The sequence below is a fragment of the Varroa destructor genome, unplaced genomic scaffold (genome assembly GCF_002443255.2).
Source record: "Varroa destructor unplaced genomic scaffold, Vdes_3.0 BEIS01000006.1, whole genome shotgun sequence".
NCBI classification, from domain to species: domain Eukaryota; kingdom Metazoa; phylum Arthropoda; class Arachnida; order Mesostigmata; family Varroidae; genus Varroa; species Varroa destructor.
The window spans coordinates 23089041-23106082 of NW_019211459.1; the positions used below are offsets into that span (position 1 = coordinate 23089041).

At 42.3% G+C, this 17042-nt stretch overlaps 1 protein-coding gene across 1 annotated transcript in view; it reads left to right on the forward strand.

Moving 5' to 3' along the window:
- Positions 1-7628: 7628 nt before the first annotated feature.
- The window catches only part of zfh1 (Zn finger homeodomain 1), a 480048-nt gene continuing 470634 nt past the window's right edge, over positions 7629-17042 (forward strand). Inside the window, exon 1 of the mRNA XM_022810531.2 lies at positions 7629-8986. The gene's annotated coding sequence lies outside the window, so the exon portion shown is untranslated. The remainder of the gene's footprint in view (positions 8987-17042) is intronic.

Below are 17042 nucleotides of genomic sequence, written 5' to 3' on the forward strand. Positions count from 1 at the left end.
TAGAGTGGCAAATGGGCGTCTTGCCCATTTCAGGGATAGGTACCTGTAACGGTGAGATACAATTCAACATAAATTCTGCTCAAGCTTTGTATATATAAACAAATAGTAATTATTTACAGTAAATGATGACGCGTTAGTTGATTTCTTCGAAAGACAACTTGCGGTGCTTCGAAATATGCTTCGGCTCAAAATATCACGAATCGATCGTGCTGTACCCTAATAGAATGCCGATCGAAAGAACACATACAGTAATATGAGAGTAACGTATCTTTCTCAAGTCATATATACATATATATAAATTGTTTGTGGCATTCAACAACATCGATAAAAGAAATAAGTAACAAGTTTTGCATCTTTTATTCTGTTGACAATTCAATCAGAATTAAACAAATCGTTAAATAAAAATCTATAACACTTCTTCGTTAGAGTATTGGTTCAGACGGCTCGCGAACCCTTTCAGCATGAAGCTGAAAACCATGTATTTTTCTACAACCGGTTTCGAAGCTTAACTTCAGATTTGGTGTTACATGTTCTCTGCACAACATAACTGAATACGTTGGTACCTGTTTTTTAAAGGCCTCCACTTTCTGCTGGTAAATAGGAAAGCCCAGTTTGGTTGCTTCTATGTGTATGGTGTTCAACAAAATTACTCATTCCCTTTATGTCGCCATCTATAAAGACATAGTTTATACTTTTGTCGTGCGGCACTTGTCTATACGGTGCTAGAAAGAAGTCAGACGAGCTCATTCGTTCATATTACGTCAGCAGACTACTTACCTGGCCACTACATTACGAGGTTTACATTTGTTTTTAGGATTGGTTTACATTGTGAAAGGAAGGCAGCTGATGAAGGTCAGATACAGAGCAATCTTTTTTGCATCATTGATGCCCGGTGAAGCTTTTTCCTAGAGCTCGCTTAGGCTTAGAACCAATTAGTACCGATGCAATGTGATGTTTCAATAAGTGTGTGTACAAAGACGGATGTATATACAAAGCAGATGTGCTTCGTCTATGCATCCTTATATAAACGCCGTCAAAACGTACTTATCAGCGAATATAATTAATTCAAGGCTACGGTTTTGATGAACTGCTGTCCTTTTATTGCGATAGTGCCTGATAAGGTCTTTGGACCTTTTTGGAAAAAGGCGCATAGTGAAGGGTGTAAGTCAATACGAACCATAATAAAATCCTCAAGAAGATTTGAAGAATGACGTTTCAGATGATCGCACACTTCGTGAAACTTTAATCGGTTTGGTGCTTGGCTCATACGCAAATAGCTTTTTTAATATAGAAAAAGTTAAATAGTCAGTCTTTTATCATATATTGGTGAATGCTTGCAAGCAGTATCAGTAATTGCTCTGCTAATTTCTGTATAGTCGATTGGCTGCTATACTGCACAACTTGCACAATGTTAAGTGAGCCAGTATTTATTTACAATTAAGTTACAACTGTTATATAATTAGACATCGTAGCTGATGCGGTTTGAAATGTCGAATCTTGGCCTTTGAATTATCTTCCTTTTGCTATGTTTTAGACCTTTGCCGTTTTCCGGTAAATAAAATGACAAGTAGAACCATAAAAGCATGCCTCAATTCAGTTTAAATACATGCATTTTCGACTTTCCGATAAAAAAATACCACGGATATTCATTTCAGTTGATCATAGTTTTCTACAAAACTCTAATTCCGGTACACGCCCTTATTCACTTTCCTTAAGAACTTAGATTATATTTATTATACTTAGTTAATTTAAAAATATATCCACAAAGAGATAGCAGCATGAGTACGTCGCTCACACAACGATAGACATCTAGTGGAACCAACCTCCCTAATATATATAATATATTTTTCCGCTCGTCCTTTTTCAACACACCCAAACAACGGCATCGTTGAATCCCTATTTTGCACTGCTTCAGGAGACCATCGGGTCGGAGAGCAGCGATCGAAACGAGAAGGCTGTTGATATGTATTTGTTTGATACCTCCTCCTCCCTCTCTCACGCTGCTACTTTTCCCACCAGGCTGGCCTTCTACGCATCTACCCTACGTCGGCTAGTGCCCTCTCGTAAACCCCGACGACGCGGCAAGCAGAGTCTCGAAGCAACGTAGACGGCATCACCAATAGCAACAGCAGCGATCCTGGCTGACCAATACCGAACTTAACCCCCATCCTCTTCTCTCGAACTCGCCTTCGACCGGTACGATGCGAATCGTGGCGGCCAGAAGTCTTGTAGATGGTGGACACTGAGGCTGCGCCTGTCTGCGGTGCATGAGGCAACTTGCGACAACCTGAATCAACGTGGGTAGCGGTGGTGAGGGGTCATCGCCGTGTCGTTGATAGATGTTATGTGATATAGATATTCGCTCGCTACGGCCACAGCAGCTACTATCGGAGGGGTTTCCGTCGACGGACGTCGGAGCTTGGGGAGCTCAGGAGAGCTGAGCAGGGTTACGTAGGTGGGTTTGGTGAGAAAGTCGAGCGATAGGTTCACTGGCTGCTGTTCGATGGAACTTGCCGGGTGAAACACAGACGGCCTAGATGGGCCGTAGGTAGGAACACAGATGTCGAAAAAGGTAAGGGAGAATACTAGGTCAGCCAAAACGATCGTCGCTACTATTATGGATAAGCAGCATTATACGACATGCGCGCAAGGATCAAAGAATAGCGCTATCCATCTCGGAGGTAAATAGGTAGCTAGACGGGCAACGAAACGCAGGAAAACGGCACATATAAGTTAGTGATATAGCCGGGAAGCTAAAAGCCAAATGGCTGTAGGATTCTAGCTTCATTGTGGACATGTCGTGGCCGCTGCGTAGCGCCATAGCATTAAAATATCGAACTTCAGATCTAACATTGAGATATGTATGCAGGAAACAGCCATTAAAGGTTTATTTTGTTATGCACCGGACAACGTGCCAAACGCATGCAAGGCATACTGAAATCCAAAATACATGCGTCAGCTCATAGTATGGACAATGACTAGAAATAGAAGGAGGATGAAAAGACCCGAGATAGCGTAATCTAAAGAATACTAATGCAATTCATTATCGCAATAAATATCGTAGTATATCTATGTTTGGCGTTGATTTTTTTTATAAAACGAATTTCCATGTAGAAATAAAAATATATGCGATCACTTCTCACTTAAAGTTACATACGAATCTAAAAATAACGGATAGTTAGTATGCTTTTTTTATACGGTTCCTATTCCACCTAGTTCTAGAATTCAGTTACTATGGATAATTTGCCATCGCAGGGAGAGATAGCATTTTTCCGGATAAGTGGTACCAAAAAAATTATCAGCGTGCTCAACCGTTTTCTTACAGTACAGCTTAAAATACAAGAATAGCTTTTTTTTTTTAAAAGATAATAGAGTTTTTTTGTGGTAAACCAGAAGTCTGAGAATTGGGGTTGATTATCATAAACATCCAATTAATAACCAACTCAGCTTCGTATGTGACAGAATACGATATAGAGTCGGCGGTAAATGTTTACAGACTATATTTATTTGCTGTTAGATTTAAGATCGCAGAGGGAGCGCTGTTAGATTAATGTCTGTATACGACACCTTGGGTGTACCTTTAGAGTGGGCAGGTCCAAAATTTAGATTCGAGGCACTGCCTATTTGCCTATTTTTTCACGCCTTACATTGCAGGTAGAACTGCTTTAGTTAAGTTTCAAGGTCTGCGATAAATACGTCTATACCTTATTGTTTTTTTGTCCCACTTTGTTCTAAAGAACTTGCATTTTTCGGTGGCATATCTTGACATCTGGAAATACTCTTTCGATATAAAAAGTGGTACACGGCTGTTATTGCTTCTGATAACTCAAGACGCTTGCGCATAATGCCAGACGGATCCAGATCATTAAACCATTGTCTTAAAATTTTAAATCCAACGTCCGGTATTGCTTTTAAGTACTGCTTCAGACGATTTCTTGAGTAGGTTATATAGGGCCATTGAATTTGCACTTCTGTCATGTAGAAATAGCATTAGTTTGCGTCTGTGCGACATTGGTTAAATCTTAGTTAGTTTAAATCGAGCTCGTTCTTCAATTTTTGCCATCTTATGGCTTTATTTGCGCTTGCATCAAATTTGTTACAGGGTGGGTGTCTGCGTATATACGCTGGTAAATAAAAACGTCCAATAGTTCTTAAGTTACACATTGCTCTAAGCGGTTGATGGACCCTTCTAGCAAGAAACGTGCCGAGTGTGCTTCAAATATAGATTGTTTTCATTTGCCTAAATTTATTACCACTGGAGACGTGTCTAACCTGATTCACGTGACTTGGACTCACACATAGATGGTTACTTTGTCATAGATGAAAATGTGAAACGCAGGTTTTTGTTACTACTATTATTGTTAATTGCAACTAATCGCTTAACTTTCCATCTTTTTTAAGTGCCTCACAACTTTTAGCTCAAAAATCGTTTGGATGCTGTTACGGAAGCCTCGACCTCATAACCGCGCAGTTTCTATATACACCGCTCCCTCTATATGGCTTCTTCCAAAAAGTAGAAATTTTGATGAGCTTCGTCTTTATGGGACTGATGAAGTACTCACTAAGTTATAGTTTGTTTTTTCCCAGACACGATATGAATCAGCCTGTGTGCCGTGAATATGAATCCACCAATCATAGAGCGCCGCAACTTGTGTCAAGAGGATAGAGATTTGCATTTTATTGCACTGTATTTTCATTATAAACGCGTTATTCAAATTCTCATTTCTTTACTTGTAAAACGGGAGCTAACTAACCGTTACAGACTTGCGCACTAAAACGGACGCGCAATCTATCAGGGACAATAAAAGCAACTTAAGATACAACTGAAAAGGGCAAATTATAGTTAATTAGTAACTTTCCTCGCTGGACCGCTAATCAAAGTCGAGACAAATGTAGTTATTGCTCGAAAAAATTGTTAGTACAACGAACCTACTTTTTGCGATTCCTTTCTGTTACCACATTATAATAAAGCTTACTTTAAGTACAGATAGGAACTGTAGGTCTGTATAATTTTATATAATTATTATAATTATCTTATAAATGTTACAAGGCGAGTATTTGCTCTCGATTTTATTACCACTAAACATCTAAAATACTGGGTGCTTTATCAGAACAATTGGGTGGGGCCAACGCATGTCGATTAGCTAAATTTAAACGTATCCCTCAATGACACTAGCAGAACGTCTGTAATCATAGCGTTTCCCTACTACAGATCCAAAGACAATTATTGTTGAAAAAAGGGATATAATAATTAGCTCGTTTTGGTCCCGAAACCATTTATATAGGTGACATTTCGTCACTGTTGTGGATTCCGAATTCTCGGTGTAAATGCTGGTGCACGCGTATGATCGGCGTGACTGTGACGAATTTTCGTGCCACATTTAAACGCGACGATCTCCAGTAAAGAGGGATTTCAGATGTGATTATCTTCGCTAAAAAGGGAATCCCCAACGCGGACATGAAAGCCCTGTTAATATCAACTTTCTTATGGTAGTACTTTATCCGAAATACACGCGAGCGATTGTCGTTTTCAGATGTGCGTGTATGACTGCCTTTATGTATATCCGCCATTCAATGCCACCATGATAAGGCCGTCAGGTTACGTAAACAATCGTTTATTTATGTGTAACTTGTTCCACCAGTTACCGGTTAAACCTATTCTAGTGAGACAGTACAGTCCCCGTGCGCTTTTCTACTCAACACGCGGTAACCTAAATTCGAATCCGAACGTATATACACTCCACTTAACGCTGAAAGCCGGCTTTCTCAAGCACAATATGCAGCGTACAAGACGAAATATTTAAAAAAAAAAAAAAAGAGTTTCCTAAATATTCGAAGCTTGTAATAATAATAATAATAATAATGTTACAAAACTAAAAACGTCACTAAGACATTCTGTAAACTAAAAAAAAACTTGGTACCTTAAAATACTAAGAAATGTTTTCATTTAAGAATTACTTGCATTGCACACGAACTTGAATTGCAGAGCAAGCTATTAGATTATAACCGTCCCGACTTGTGTGTGGTACGTAAATATGTTCTAAAAATCGAGATCATCATCATCATTTGTGGTACGATAAGCTGATCTATTTATTACCCATTATCGTAGATGGGCATGGAAAACTCAAGTAGCACAGAGCTACCTTAGCTTAAATAAGAACCTTTTCGCATTTATAGTATCATGTCATTCCCTTCATGAAACTCATGTAGATCCGAACTACTCATTATTCCTTTTTTTTTTTTTTGTATTCGGTGTCCATTTTTTAATTGAACCGCTTATGTTGGTAGGCTTTATATTCCGTTCTCTGCTTAAGTTTAATAATATCTCGGGATAGGTTTATAGATTTATAATTATTTTTAAATAAATTTGATCGATTGTCTATTGTATATTTTTGAAAAAAATATATTTATTGTTCTGTTGGCAACGTCGTCACTTAACGCAGTTCTAGACAAAGCGTGTTAGACGTACACGAGACGGAGATAAACATTTTCATAATTGTTACAAGTATGTTAAAATTACACCGAGCAGTATTGTAATACAGAAACGAAAATAATAGAAGCAATAGAGAACGTTGTTCGTTCGTAGCGTGTCCTAACCAACGCTAGTACATTATGCTGTCGTTCACGTCTCATCCCAATAATAACGAATGAGAATAATGGAAACGCACAATCTGAATAATTATTTATAGAAAATACGTTTATCGTACGTATCCCCTATGCATAATACTCGTCGATGCATTTACTGCCAGAGAACGTCATTACTGAAATGAATGAAGGTAATTAAATAATCCCATTCAAACGTGGGAAAATACCGCTGTAATACTGCTGTATTAATCACTGTAGATTTATGCTATATATATATATATATATATATATATATATATATAGCATATAGCTTATAGATAACTTGGAGTACGCTAGACTCATTTTGATATATCTAGAAAATATTCACATAATTATATACAGATATTCTCGGTGACAGCCACAATAAATCTTACACCGAACATTTGGCGGGTGGGTTACGTCTCGTTGAACATCTAAAATATTAATAGCTAATCACTAGCTTGTGCCATTTTTTATTTTCATTTATTTGAACCGTATTTGTCTGTTCGACAATATGTATTCAACAACCAATCCTTGGTGTTAAACCCTTCATTCGCAAGGTAAGTATACCTGTCCGCGTTACCTGGCCATCCATAATGACCCAGCGTGGCAACGGGATGGATGGTCCTTACGGTCGACATCTCCGGACGTGGAGCGCCAGCCACCGCGTACCTGGTTTCCTGAACTCCCGGCTTGCCCTTCCGTCGCCCCTCTCCGCTTTGCTCTTCTCGGCTCTATCTCATAACTGCGGCATCCCCTACCGCCCTTAACCCCCCTGCCACCTTTGAATTCGGGGCCTTAGGTCCTTTCCTACCCTCGCCCTCTTCCTGGCGGCCTCGTGTACTCCTGCTCCTACCTTGCGCCTTAGGTAGGGGCCTTTTCCTGTGCTTCTGCGCTCCTGGCTGGCCCAACCGCCTCTGTGGGCCCCGGTTGCGCGCGCACACCTTGCATCGAGTGCTGAGCCTCCACCGAACGCCAAGCCTTCACCTAGGCCGCCCGTGTTCCTCGGGAGCAAGGAACCGCTGCTGCTACCGTCGTGTGCACGGAGGCCGCCTTCAGCTACCTGGCTCCGTTCCGCGTTATACTAAACCATCGCACTCAGCTATCGTATTGCCTGTCTATCAAACATGCCTGCGTTTGTGAAAGGCGTCGAGCGACGTGCGCGTCTTAACCGTCATTTCTGTCGACAGGTGTTTGAGTCAGCATTTCACGTATGAAGACTTCAGCTACAAGAAACCACCTAGCCGGCTGAGTGGCACGCACAGCTGCCTGCAGGTTTACAGGGACGGATCCGCTCTTTTCGGCAGAGCCAAAAGAGGCAGTAGGCCACAGCAGGCGGTAGCAGGCCGAAAGGCGCGTGGCCGGCGAAAGCAGGCGGGCAGCTAAGTACAGACCTTCTTTATAGCATAGCCTGCTTCCGATTTGTAAATCCTTTATAGTTGTCTGCCCAGCATTAGATAGTATCGTCTACTTGTGTATTGTTTGTTTCGGATACCTAGGAGAGAAGCTCGAGAAGTGGCGGCCTCAGTTTTAAAGTCCTGAAGAAGTGTATGATCATCGACAGAAAATAACACTTGTTCTGTGTCTTAATTGGATAGAGGTTGGATATGTTCGTGACCATTTTGGGCTGTTTCATTGTTGTCGTTGTCACTGGCTTTGTCATTGAGAACAACGAATATCAAAAGTAGTTGCCGCTACAAAAAACTGCTACCGCTTCAAACGTCAACTCCAATTATGCAGGTGACATTTTAACAGCTGTTTAAGTGCGCTTTTAAAGAACAGTTGATAAGTAGAATCTGGTTAGAGGTCCTATTTAAACATAACAGTTCTTTGTACTGGTATGACACGACGACATATATATGCTTTCACTCAGGAGCTCTAAACATTCGTATCTGTCCATTGTGCGAAGTGGAGTGTCCTGCCACCGCATGAATACGCTAGCTGCTGTTGCTTGGGCAAACAGCTTGTTGATGTCCACACTGATCACCGGTGAAAGGACAACGTGGAAAACAGAAAGAAACGTTTCCCATGAACTGGTTAAAGAGAAGCTTATTGCGGGCAAGCAGAGAGCTGCTGCAGGTACTCCCGTCCCAACTATTTCTTGTGCAGTGTCAACAATCACTAGCGAGTCTAGCCGGCGCCAACTAGAAAGACTGCAGGAATTGTCGCCTCCGTTTGTAAATGCTTCCCCTCGCTCTGTGACATGTAAGATACAAGAGGAAGGAGTAAGGAGATTGGAAAATGTAACTCAATAAGAAAACTTTAAATTACAGCAGTACGACGCTTCGGTGTAGAGTGATAGTGAGATATTCTGGAGAAAGGAACCTTTCGTACTAAACACATATCGGATGCCCGCGGATACATCACATCACTGAGGAGAAAGGTCAGTGTCATCAGTGCAAAAGGGATAGGGGAAAGATGGGACAAACCAAGATGATCAATTCCTGGAACAGGTGCTATTCAAAAACGGGAGACGGACAGCGAGGATGAATGATATCCACTATTAGCAGTCGATCAAGCTTATTAGACCAAGTCGTTCAATGGGATGGGACCGGGATGAAGCAGAAGTCGGTAATAACCGCTGCTTGCCTGCCTGCTAGACAGGTCAACATACTTTTACGAGCCCTAATCAACCACTGATGACCCAATCTGAGCCTCATATTTAATCTGACGTGTAGACCGATAAACTTTTAGCTGTTTGTTTTATCGAAGTGTTTAGCTAAGCGTTATATCAGAATATTTCACTAATGGCTTTACATGTACATTAGCATAATACCTGTAGAATTGCTTCTGCTACATAGCGTGATTACTTATCAAAGATCAGCTAAAAGGTCTCATACGTAACAAACTGATCTGTTCGCTTTCCGACCGACGAATACACTTCAACTAGCTCAAAAAAAACTAGTATGTATGTGTACTGTATTTGAGGCACTACCCCGCATACGGAGATGCTCTGTTTTAATGAGATCTCGGTTTAAGGTCTCATGGAGAGATATCTAATGTTACCTCGACCTGCAGCTGGTTACTTCTGCGTTGTAGTAATGCCTAACTATTCCGCAACGATCGGACTGGAACAGCGACAATGACAAATGAACAAATCCAGAGATCTGCGTGAGCTCACAGTTTTGAAGCGTATCCGGATCATGCTGTCACAGTTTGTACGGACGCTTTTTTCTTATAATGGTGACAGCAGACCGAAATCAAAGCGAGACTTGTCAGAATCGCCAGATAGATTTGATTGTTTCTAAATTTCCCGTGTGTCTGAAAACTGTGTACGATGCTTACGCTTGTTATCATACCTGGATTATAGCCTTGTTAATTTACTACTAATCAACTTCAGCGTTCCTAACATTATAACTAGGACGAAGCGGTGCCCAGACGGACACAGACCCACTTGTGCTACTACCGCTCCTGTTCGTCGTTAACATCTTGCCATTTTTGTATGATTGTATTAACACAACAGTTTCTAAAAGCATTGCTCGTTCTTTATTGTTGATGTCTGTTTACTACACATATCGGCGACTTGCCTCATCAGTCGCTCCGTTATAAATAAACGAATCCACTGTACGTACGTACTAGCATTCAATAGAAAGATAGTAGCTGCTGTTTCTAGAGCTTATCCCATAAATATGCAATAGTAAACCTGAATAAGCGGAATCCCTGAAAATACAATTCGAACGACTGGTATTCGTCCTGTATTATTATTCCTGTATTCTGAGAGAATTAAGAACACAGCATTGCGTATAATGAAAGCCGGTCCGGCAGGCTGACTATGATATTCCAAGAACGGTCAAAAGAGAACGCCGTATTTTGTAAGCGGTTTTTTAGTATAGTTTTCTTTGTTACTTGAAAAACTGTTTTTTGCTCATACGTCTTGATGTTGACAACTCGGCGTGCCTACGAAACGATCAGGAACAATTTCGAATATATTTAGCATCTACAAAATGTAATGCTACTCTTACTATAAGTGAGCTAAAAACTCTACAAAAAAAAGGCATAGTAATTATTTTTTCGAAAAAATGCACATCCCAATTGGCTACCGAACTTAAAAGTAAACCCAGTGTATACCATGCAAGTGTTGTCAAGCGAATTTACACATCAATTGGCTATGTCGCCAACTGCATATCTGGCACAATTTTGCTAATCGATCATTTTTTACCACAAATAAATGTATAAAATCTACTTCGTTGTATTCAATAATCTTGATGTCAATACTCGACACTATGACTATAGCAAGATTATTATTCAACATTGCTTGAGTTTAGAAGTTGCACGGCCTCCCTGAAATACCTGGACTAAGCGTTTATGGTCAGAAGTTAACAACCAACATGGTTTCATGTCGCCGAATTGAGCCAAATTTTTTTTGCAAAGTAAGGTCAACAAAAGACTTCATCCGGGGGCTTCTTCTGTAAAGCTCATGAAGGCATCTTGAAAAGGAGCAGACATCTGATACGTTACAAAGGCAAGTGCTGCTTTCTAGTAACACCGTTACTGAGATCGACTAAAGACCAGCAGCTCTGCTTGCGTCATCGCTACCGTATAGCGTTACCACCACTGAAGGCTATGCTGTGTCTGCTATCGTAAGGTGTTCTACTCGATCTTCAGATCGCATCCGCAGCCAACTCCCCAAAGTCCCCCGAATCAGATATGGCCTGTCGCCTACAAGCGGACCCCTGCTTTACTTCTGACTCTGCCACTTTTGCTAGATTCTCTCGTTCACTGTTTACCATTGTGAGTGTGGCAGGCTCAAGCGAAGGGGGGTTGAGCCATGTGCACCGGCATCGCTTATAAGGCTCAAACTAATCCGTGCCAATACTGCTAGCACTACCTGAAGTTCCCAGTCTGCTCGCTTTACGCACGTGGGTAAGGCGCCACCCAGAGGTGGATGTAAGGCCAAAGGAAGCTACCGCGTAGTCTCAACGAACTGCCTCGTCGCATTACTTTCTTAGATTCCAAAACGTTAACGGTTCGAGGCTGTAAAGTCCACTGTTGATAATACATGATATATACTTGTCTTTGATAGTATAGACGTGGCTTAAATGGCCTAGATGTGCTAAATAATGTGATGCAATCCGTAAACGAACTTTCTGGCACCGTGCAGACATTCCTATTTAGGTGTTGCTACAGGGGAGACTCGAGCATCGGACATTACCCACTTACAACGCCATTTTCTGCGCTGTTACTCCACGTGTAGACGCTAGTGATAGGGTGGACTGGGGGACTACGAAGTCCATTAACAGTCATCACCAGTGTCAATAAGTTACTATAATTTATAATGTAACTTTAAAAACGATACATTCGTGCATGTTTCCCAAAAAATAAATGTTCATATGTATTAGCAAAGACATTCTTCTATGAGCATGAAAAGAAAAGGCTTAGCGGTGTTTAAGCGTCTGATTTTTTGACGCAGTGACCACATGGATTATTTGTGTGTGTATGTATGTATGTGTGTGTGTGTGTGTGTGTGTGTGTGCGTGTGTGTTGGAAAAAAATATGTGTTGCATTAGTCGTGTATGATAAATGACTTTTTAATTCATGCTTAAAATTTAAAATCATACGAGAGAAAGCAAGTCTAGAGGTATATATGGGAGATGCACCCTCGTTTATGGGTTACGGCCTAAGGCTAATAGTTTGGAGCAACAGCTTTGTATTTGTGATTGGCATTGCTGTACGTAACCTTGTTATCGATGACTTGTTTGAGAGAATTCACAATATCGTGCTCTATTTTACCTAACGCCCTCTCCAGGGCAATCGAAGTAGCACCGACTTAAATTTGATTGAAGTATGGTGACAAAATAATTGCACCTCATACTAGCAATTGCTGTTCCACACGTTCCTGAGGCTATTTAGCAGTTCGAGATGTCAGGCAGCGCTGATCATTTTTTTTCAGGACAATAACAAGTGCCGCTGATATCTATTGCAAGTACCAGCATCAGCCTGCGCCATGATCATATTTGGCGCTCCCATCGAAATCGTTTTCTTTTCTATTCGCGTGAACCGTTCCTAGTGGCTGGCAAAGACCGACTTATGTTTCTTTTATGGGGTAACGATATGCTTTAGGTGAGATTGAGAATTTTTAGAACACCATATATGTGACCCTATTCGTGAGAAACTTACTTTTGGTTTTTGTTCTTTGTTTTGAATATCTTCTTTACAATTTTATAGTCTATTAATAATAACTAATAAGTATTACTAGCTTATAAAAATTGAGCTTACATATTGTTAGTTGCAATATGGTGTAAAAATTAAGGATATAGGAGAAACGATAGCGTGTTTGAACTTCTTTTTTCCATTTAAAGAACATTTGTCCACGTTTCAGTGATTGCCCGCCACGTTATACTTTACACCTTGCGTCTGTAAGTGTTCACAATGAAGCAAACACATACGAACTAAGTTACGATCTGGCTAAGGTTAATCTAACCAAAAAAGTTACCTTGATTGGTACCGTAAGAAATTACTATGAATAGTATGGCATGCGCTGGAACAGGCTGTCTGTGCGTAATGCTTTATTAAGTCAATGTGTCGTTTAGCAACAAAGGAAGTATTACAAGAGGGCGGAAAAATACTTCATCTATCTAATTTCATTAGAATTAATTCGAGGAAACGGAAGTATTCTATAGTTTTTCTCTTGAGGGAGGTCATTGTTAGATTGCGAAGCATCTATCGCCCACAAAGAATAAATGAGCATGCAGAGCAGATATTGGTGATGAGCCAGTACTATATTAAGCTAACAAGAAGAATTGAAGGAGACAAATTATAAAACAAAAAAAAATTATAAACGCGTAATAATATACTAAATTAAGCGTTTTCTACCACATAGGTATCAACAATAATCATAAAAATAGTAACAGATGAGTACCGATAATCGACCTAGCCCAAAAACTATCATCACAACCGCTGACCTAGTGTTCGTCGTTATCGGCTAATTCTACATGTAGCAAAGTCGATGTCTCTTCCGTATTTGCCGTCCCATTTTCCTGCGTCTTCAGCAAATATAACAAACACACTGACCGGTGCTACCTTCTACCACTAGAGCTGCACTATTATTCTTATTACACGGTTATTACTATTAGTACTATTGTCGTCAATGCACGGTATCCGCACAAGGGAAAAGGCTCAGGGAATGAGACCACCTCTTCCCTGGCCTCTCTCACGACTCTGCCCAGCGGCTTTGCTCGCCCGTAGCTTCATCTAGCATCTTCTATCTGTTCTGCCAGACCCCCAGCCCCGCGACTAGATGCTCCTACCACGGGTTCGCGTTCACTGACAATGAGCCCTAAGCAAAAAGGCCTCGAAAGAGAGAGAGAGACAGTAAGGAGGTAACAGGCAGTGAAAGCGTGAGACGATGCTGGACACGATGCCACTCTGGGGCCAGCATCCACCCTCTGTGGATTGTAGACGCAGTTCAGACGACGTCCATTTGCTCTGTGGCTGCGTGAGCCTCGGCCGGCAGGCTCCGGTCGAAGCTAGTCAAGACCGCCCCCAAGGCCTCCACTTCCTCCTAGCATCTCCGAGTCGCCTACGCCATCCAGCAACTAGCTCAGGAAGCGATTTTGGGTTACTGAGAGAAAGAGATAGAGAGCTGGTAATGTTAACCTCTGACAGTGGCGTTCAGACGCCCATGGGATCAGATCATCAGGCAGCAACAGCAGACGCTGACTTCCGCTGGCTTCGGCCGGCGTCGATCTCCTTGCAGGTCGCTTACCTCCTACTGCAGTACACCGTTTACCTAGTCTGGCTTAGCCCCCATCCCCCTGCTCTTAGTCCCACAATCCTGTAATTCTCGTGGCTACCAAATACAAGTCCTCCCTAGTCTTTTTGGCTTCCTTTGTATAGTTCTAACAGGGACCTGAATCCAAACAAGTATCGCCGTCCTCTCTTCTGTCCGCTTTGCCCTTTGGTCCCACACTCTAGGATTGCAGCACACATATCCACATTAGCTATCCACACCTTAGCTACATCGAGCTATACCGTTTCAGTCTATCTATGTATACCAGAAGAGCAGAGGCACTTTTGTTTGGGTGTCTGTGTGTGTATGCCTTGGAGCCAATGGAAATGCTAGCAAAGACGAGATCGTCGATGAGCAAAGAACTGGTCTACCAACCGACTCCCGATTAGTCTGTAGCCTTCCTATCAAGCTTCCCGTTCTCCATGCTGTCGACAGCAGGAGGTTCGCGGATCGCTGGCGGCAGATGAGAAAGCGTTGCCTTCTTGGCTCGTTACCTTTTAGCCCGGCGGAGTTCCCTTCTCGCTAGCTTTCCCTCCATCCTTACCTTCCTACCTCTAGCCCGGGCTTTACCATCCGCCTACTCATTACGTCGGGGAGCCCAACGACGTCTGCGTTGCAGCGGGGAGAAGAAACTACCAGCTAAGGGTACGAGCTCGCCTCAAGCAGGAATGACTGGTTCCGAAGACAGCCATTGCAGCAGCGGTGGAGGCTTCTTGAGCAGTAGCAGCTTTCTGTGTGTTGTAGTCGCCGTGATTTCTACCCCACTAGTGAAGCCAAGTACCAACAACCATCATAATGGTGCTTCGAAGCGGTTCAGGTGCGTCCAAAGGTGGAACAGCGGAAGGTACAAAGATGGTCTTTGGCACTGAGGCAACGAAGAAGGCGACCGAAGTCGAGGGAACCGTCGGGGGGGCTAGTTAGGAAAAAGATTTGAGATGGCGATTAACAACCACCCACCAACTCCGCATCTCAAGGGCGCAAATCGTCCCGGCGCCTTCGCCATACAGTTTACCTAAGCGACATGTGCTGGTGAAGTTGAAGAGCGGCAGCTCTCTCGCCGAGGGCGCTTAGGGCTGCCGCTGCAATCTGCGATGACGTCTCGACATAACACGATTGCCCTAGCCAGCCACCTCTACCAGTAAAGTAAGTGAGCGACCCTACCCGACAGCTAGATCCTTTCGTTAACCACGCCTGGCAGTAGCAACGTCTCGCATCTCTGCTGGGTATTAGGTCGAATCCGAAGCGCTTCCGCTGGTAAGACAATTATGAACATCACACGTACACACATATACAATAACCACTTAACCCGGTCGGAGGGTTGCAAGGTTGCGGGGCAAGGAAGAGTAGACGGTACTGATAGCGATGCTATACTAGTGCTGTAGCAGGGCGAGCGTTAGCTTTAATTAAGTATTATGTCTAGCTAACTAGCAAACAGACTAATGATACTGGTCGCTCATCTTCACTTGTTACAGCTGCTGGGATATTTCTGCCGAATATCATAAAATATTCTCATTTATAACATCCACACTTCGCGTCGATCTCGATTTCCCCGTTCTAAGGTGAATACAACGATGCGATCGTAGTAATGGCAAGATCGCTGCTTACCAGGGGTTACGCATGCATATAGATATGACAAGAGAGAAAACGAAGAGGCATAGGCTACCTAGCCAGGCTGTGTAAGCATAAACAGCTATAGGGTCTACAGAAATTGCTTGAAGGCGTACAAGGGACAATTTGGAGGATGAAAGACCGCCAATGCCGGTATACACCGAGTATCAATATTCTGTTGAATTTTTAATATACCCATTAAGATAGGACAGATTGTAAAGAAATTTTCTTTATTATGATTCGTAGAAATGTTATTATGCCTTTCGTATCATAGGCGTCGAGCTATAGAACTATTCTATAGCCTACGAGAAATATTTTAAACGGCGCAAATATATATTAAATTAAATACGAAAGACCTTTTGGATCGTCGCTGAAGCTCGCTCGTCAGTGGTTTGCATACTATTCATTAGTATTTTCTAGGACCATCTCTAAAACCCTCGGTTAAAATCACCCATAGTTGGCAGCGACGAAGTAAATGAAGAAATCGACAAAGATGACCGTCCGCGATAGGAAACACGTTTTGATAGAAGGTGCTAACCCTTGAAGCCGGATGACCCGGCATGGGCTGGGGGCCGTCAGGTCAGCAGGTACAGTTTGGACCTGGTGATCTAGAAGTAGCGTTAGTAGAAGGATCATGAAATACCAGAATAATCTGGCCGCTGTCGCTAGCCATGTTATCATGCGGGATTACTGCGTGGTAGCATCAACAGGGGTAGCAGCAGCAGCACCAAATGTATAAGGGTCCGGTAGGACACGGGGCACAGACGATACTCAGGCCCATTAGAAGAGGAAGATCTCCTGTCATTCACTAATCGTTGCGCCGCGTCAATCGCCTACGACTAAATTCGTATTTTATTAATTTCTCTTTACTCCTTAGCGGTTGGCATAACGAACCCTGTAACCTGTGTCCAACGTGCTCAGTACATAACGAAACGGCAAAAGACCGCGCCGGCTGCCGGAGACCACTAGGCATCGCAGTCTTTCTTAGTTAAACCCATAGCGCGAATTGCGTACCCCAGATAGAGCGAGCCTGTGCTTCTGTTATTACGAACGATGTAACCAATAAATTCACATTTTTTTTTATTAGAACCGATATACGAAG